The sequence below is a fragment of the Elaeis guineensis genome, chromosome 1, assembly GCF_000442705.2.
Source record: "Elaeis guineensis isolate ETL-2024a chromosome 1, EG11, whole genome shotgun sequence".
Taxonomy (NCBI): Eukaryota; Viridiplantae; Streptophyta; class Magnoliopsida; order Arecales; family Arecaceae; genus Elaeis; species Elaeis guineensis.
The window spans coordinates 172,178,244-172,184,867 of NC_025993.2; positions in this window are offsets into that span (position 1 = coordinate 172,178,244).

A 6,624-nucleotide genomic window follows, 5' to 3' on the forward strand; every position below is an offset into this window, starting at 1 on the left:
TGGAGCTAGTTGTTGACTTCTTTGTCAACTTTTACATCAATTGATCCAATTTGAGGCCCAAAAGCCATAGTAGAATACTGATCACTACATGCATCAAACTCTTTAAAGGTATATGTATGTATGTTGAGCTAGACCTGGCTATATTCAAGCTGATCTTTGCTTAGATCTGGGTGATTGTCTCAAATTGCTGATTTGAGCTATTAGACGTGATCTATTATATTTAAATTATTTACATGCTAAAATCATATGATTTGGATATATCTTGTCTATCTATCTAACATTCAAAAGATTGAAAGGTTTAAATAATATGAAATTATATACGCTTTTGAAACACATGATTCATAGGTTAGGATTTATCAAATCATACGATTTTAGGTGTGATGTGTAAGCAGTTTAAATATAATATATTACGTCAAATGATTAGAATCATTGATATGGAACTCCTATTATCCAATATAGATCTAAATGGATTTGAGTGTAGATTTGCTTTAGTATAGCCAAGTCTTGCTCATTTTATCTCTCTCTCTCTCTCTCTTTATATATATGTGTGTGTAATAAACAATGCTGCTTGAGTCTACGATCCATGTTATTAATTACAATCTATGCTACTAAAAATGTCTATATGCACCATGGGGAAAGAAAAATGAAAAATTTCTACTATGCTATTTTATAAAATATATAATAATGCATTTAAATTGATAAGCTACCTTGTTGATTGTGACCTAAATATATTAAAACATATATAGATCAAAAATCAATATATTTTAATGCTTAGACATAGCAAAAATATAGTTTTATAGTTTTATTGTTTATTTTTGTGCCCACTTGATATACATGTAAGAGATTATGAAAATATGTGATTTTCGATTTTTAAATATTTTTGATTATATATATCATAATGAATAGTGTGAATCTTGATTTTGAATGTCGCATTATCGATTTGGAGTCAAAAGAAGTAGGTGCCTCCCATCGAGAGGAGCAAAATTCATCATATATATATATACATGTGCACACATGCTAGAAAAATTGCATGTCCAATGCATGTTTAGAGATATAATAAAATAAAAATAATTATCATTTTAATCAAATAAAATAAGTATTGGAAAATATGAAATTCAATATATGTAACATAAAAATATAAATATATGGGAAAATAAAATAAAACAAACTGCAGATTGAGGAAATTACAATTTGAACCAAGACTGGGTATTATGAGAGCCAAAGAATGTAAAATTATGTAATTAATCTATAAAAGACAAGGAGTCATGGCCGTGATTATGGATTACATGGCTCCTTTGGTGATGCAATCCAAGATTTGAAGTCCGAGTGTTGCTCAAAAATATAAGATATATTCAAAAAAAAATCAAGTACAGAACTACTTGATGTTGTATAAAAATATTCAAGTAATAGAACAACTAAAAAATGCTTTAATGACCAGAAAATTTAAATTACATATAAAATTATTGCAAACCATACTGTCATCTTATCACAATAATATTCTCTTATTTAAAAATTGTTGTTGATCCTGGAATAAATGCAAATAGGCTAATGACAGATTTCAACTTTAAATAATTACAAAATAGAATGGTCTTGACCAAGTCAAGACCCAATCTAGTGCAACACAATTTTGACCCTCCCATAGCTAATTAAAAAGACCATTGTAAGAGAAAAAAGAAATGGATGCATTTATACCTTTATAAGACCTCACTTTAGGATTTGGATACCTAGCATTTGGATGATGTGGCCCTTTACTTTTCGACGTAAGAAATAAAGAGCAAAACATTATTGGCTGGAGGAGATAATGAGAGAGAGAGAGAGAGGAAGAGGAATATTATTTCTGTTCTGTATTTTAGGTTTTCTGTCAGGAGAGAATAATATTGATTACAAGTAATGTCCAAAATAAAAACTGACTAACTAAACCAACTAACTAACATGATCCACTACACCTACTACAGGTAAATATAAAATATAATTTAACAAAAAAAATTGCTAACATCCTCCCCTTAAATTAAATTTTGCTTATACCTATTAAACACGTGGATACATTAAAATATTTATCCTCAAAGGCTTGATAAAGATATCCACCACTTGGTCTTTATTTTTACAATGCACCAATTCAATCACCTTCTTTTTCACTTGATCACGAAGAAAGTGATATCGTACATGAATGTGCTTACTCCTTTATGGTTCACTAGATTTTTTAACAACTTGATGGCAGAAGAGTTGTTACAAAAAATTTTTGTGGGCACATCTTGCTCGAATTTCAAGTCTTCTAGTAAATTTTTGTGTCAAACTGCCTAAGATGCACATGCTGTCGTTGCTCTGTACTCTGCTTCAGTTGAGGAGAAGGCCACAATATTTTGCTTCTTTGAAGATCATAAAATAGCTCCAGTGTCTAAAAAAAAAGCATATCTAGATGTACTCTTTGCAATATCTGAATCACCTGTATCGTCATTTTCAGTAAAACTAATTAAATATAATTTTTCTCTATCATAGAAAATATCATACTTCTGAGTGTTATTCAGGTAGTCCAAAATCCTCTTTGCAACTTGTAGGTGTACTTCGGTTGGGCTCTCCATGTATCTGCTAATCAAGCTCACACTACATATGATATCTAGCCTTGTTACTATTAAATACATCAAGCTGGTGACAATCTGCCTATAGTAATTACTGTCAACTTTTCTACCATTTCCAGCTCTCGTCAACTTTAGGCCATGTTCAACAGAAGTACTAACTGATTTACTTTTATCTGTCTTGAATTTTTTTAGAATCTCCTTTGTATACTTCTTCTGAGAAATAAAAATGTCACTCTCTATCTGATCAACCTCAATGCCAAGATAATAATTCATCAAGTCCAATCAATCATGTCAAACTTTTCTTTCATAGAGCATTGAAACTTATGAATCATATCCACATCATTACCAGTGTCAACAAGATCATCCACATGCTGACAAATAATCAAAATATTTTTTCCATCACCATATTTAACAAATAAAATATGCTCATAGGGACACTTTACAAAATCATGTGAATCAAAATATGACTTTATATGGCTATACTAAGCTTAGGATGCTTGCTTTAGACCATAAAGAGCCTTTTTACATCTATAAACTTTATGTTCTTATCTATTTTTAATAAATCCAGATGGTTACTTAACATATACTTCTTCTTTCAAACTTTCATACAAAAAAAATAGATTTAATATCTAATTGATAAATACATCATGAATTTTGAGCGACAAGAGAGAGGACAAGGCTTACAGTTTCTTACCGGATCACTGGTGCGAACACCTCATCATAATTAACTTTTTTTTTTGCTTGAAGCCCTTTGCAACTACCCTTACTTTGTATTTCTTCATACTACTGTTTGACTTCAATTTGGTCTTGTAGACCCACTTCAAATCAATAGCTTCATGCCCAGGAGGGAGATAAGTCAACTTTCAAGTTTCATTCTTCTCAATAGATTCAATCTCCTCAGCTATAGCTTTCTCTGACTTTTCATCATGTAATGCCTCCTTATATGTGATAGGAATCATAGGATCACCTTCTACAAATAAAGCAAAGTATATCTGCTCCTCATCCTCATCAACAATCGGCTCATGATCTATAACAAAGTCCTTCATCCATCTTGACTGCTTTCTAATTCTTTGAGAAGTTCTCAGGGCTGATGTGCCTGATGCTATTGGTAAAGCAGATGCTCTAATTGAACTATCATGCTTTTTAATTGGAGACTGTGGTGTTGGTGTAGTAGACTCACTCATTGCTTGTACATCTGTATTGTCTTCTCCTGCATCTATCAAGTCAATAGCAACATATTTTCCTACATTCACATTTCACTTGAAAGCTTTTTCTTCATTAAAAATAACATCTCTATTAATCATAATTTTTTTAGAAATTGAATTGTAGAGTTTATAAGCCTTAGAATGCCCATTGTAGCCAACAAATATGCAGGCCTCACCTTTATCATCCAACTTCTTCCTCTTCTCATCTAGCATATGGGCATATGCAACACATCCAAAAACTCTTAGATACTTGATATCTGGCTTGTAACCAGTCCAGGCCTCTTGAGGAGTTTTATGATATAAACTCTTTGTAGGGCACAAAATCAAAATATAAATACTTCAACATGTAGCTTCAATCCAAAACTGTCTAAGCAAAGACTTAGCCTTCAACATGCTTCTCACCATATTTAAGATAGTTCTATTTTTTTTTTCTGCAACACTTTTTTGTTGTGAACTATATGCAGCGATCAACTAGCGTCTAATTTTATGAAAATTACAAAAATGAGAAACTCATTTGAAGTAAATTCTCCTTCTCTATCAGTCCTTAAGATTTTAATAAAATAATCACTTTCTTTCTCAATAAGAGATTTGAAACTTTAAAAAATTGAAAAGGCTTCAGACTTCTCTTCAAGAAAATAAATCCATGTCCTTCTACTGTAATCATCAGTAAAAGTAAGAAAATATTTTTTCTTAACAAAAGAAAGTAGATCAATTGGGCCACAAATATCTGTATGAATAATCCAAAGTAGCTGATTGTCTCTTTTTACTTGTTCTCTAGGAAAAGAATCACGATGTTGCTTTTTAAAAATACATCCTTCGCATAGCTAGTCAGGATGATTGATAAGTGGAAGGTCTATAACTATCATCTTTTGATATAACTTCAAACTATAAAAATTTAAGTGCCCATACCGTAGATGTCATAGCCAGGGCTCATCTTTCACAAGTGTTGAAACAAGACAAACTCTAAGAAGAAATCTTCAAAAAAAATATCCTATTCTCAAACATCAGCACACTAGCTATCATCTGCTTGTTGCCATCTTTAATTCTGCAACACTTATTCTTCAAAGATATCTCATAGCTCTTTTCTACCAATTATCTCAAACTCAACAAGTTGCTTTTGAGCTTAGGAACATAAAAGACATTAGCAATGAAAGCAAGGCTGCCTCCCTTATTCTGGATTGGTATCTTTTCAATGCCCTTGATCTTAACAATAGAATCATCATCAAATATAACTTTTGAAGAAAAAGATTCATCCAATTCACAAAACAGGGACTTGTTACTTGTCATATGGTTGCCAGCCCCTGTATCGAGATGCCATAAATTTTTAGATTTATCTTATATGATGTTGCAAGCAAGTAATAAATTCTCAGTTACTTCATGCTTCTCCTTTTCAATATAATTTGCTTGTTCTTATGCAGCAGGATTTTGATAACATTCATAACTATAATGACCAAATTTATTCTAAGTATAACATTGAATTTGAGGCTTATTTGTAGACCATCACCCACATCCATGTCCATGGCTATGAAATTGACTTCTACCTCGATCACGTCCATCAAAATCATCATGATTCTAATTTTCTTCTTGTATGGTATTGTTGTCTATACCTCTTCCTCTGTTGAAATCTCTGTCACCTCTATCTCTGCCACTATTTTTGCCTCTGCCACGGCCTCTGCCTCTACTATAACTATCACCAATTTCTACCTTTGATTGCAAAGCCTGCTTGATAGGGGTGTTTTTGTTGATCTTTTGCTCGTGGACCATCAAAGACCCTATCAACTCATCAACTATCAGATTATCTAGATCTTTTGCTTCTTCAGTAGAACACACCACATGATCAAACTTTAGAGTCAGATATCAAAGGATCTTGTCAATCACCTTCAAATCTGGCATCTCTTCTCCATTGAATTTCATCTGATTCATTATGGCCAAGGTCCGAAAAAAGTAATCTGAGATACTTTTTGTCAGATTCATCTTTAAGTTCTCAAACTCTGTCTGTAATGCTTGTAAACGGACCTTCTTCATCTTAGTTACTCCTTGATATATTTTTTTAAGGATTAATCATGCCTTATGAGAGATCTCTACTGCTGCAATCTTCTCAAACATACTTTCATTAACTGCTTGATGGATGAAAGCAAGTGCCTTCTGATCTCTCTTTCTCTTATCTTTCAGATCTGCTTTCTTTGTTGCATCAAGAACGACTTCTTCTTTCCCTGTGGGCTCCTCAAATCCCTTCTCTACTACATCCCAAATCTTTTGAAATCTGAATAAAATCTTTATCTGAATTCTCCAGTGGTCATAATTAATTCTTATCGATGAATCGTGAAATCTGTAGTTGCATCGTGCCTCTATTCGATCTCGACACCATCTGGGGTATTCTCCTTTCCCCTCTTTTGCTTCCACAATCTCTATTTCAATCGAATCTAAAAATTATACCGAATCTTCCGGCTCTGATACCAGATGTAAGAAATAAAGGGCAAAAACCTATTTGCTGGCGGATACAACGAGAGAAAAGAGATAAAGAGAGGAAGAGGAATATTACTTTTGTTTTCTGTCTTAAGTCTCTCTATCAGGAGAGAATACTATCGATTACAATCGATCTCCAAAATAAAAATTAATTAACTAAATCAACTAACATGACCACTATGCCTACTATAGATAAACATAAAATTTAATTTAATAAAAAAAATTGCTAACATTCAAGGCCTACCGTTTCGGTGCCAAAACCTTATGGGAGTGATTCTATGAATTTGAAGGAAGCCATGCTGTTGCTAAAGTGAGACTTCCAATTTTTGTGGCAATTGTTGATCATAATTCCTACAAGGCGAAGGGGTATATCTCTG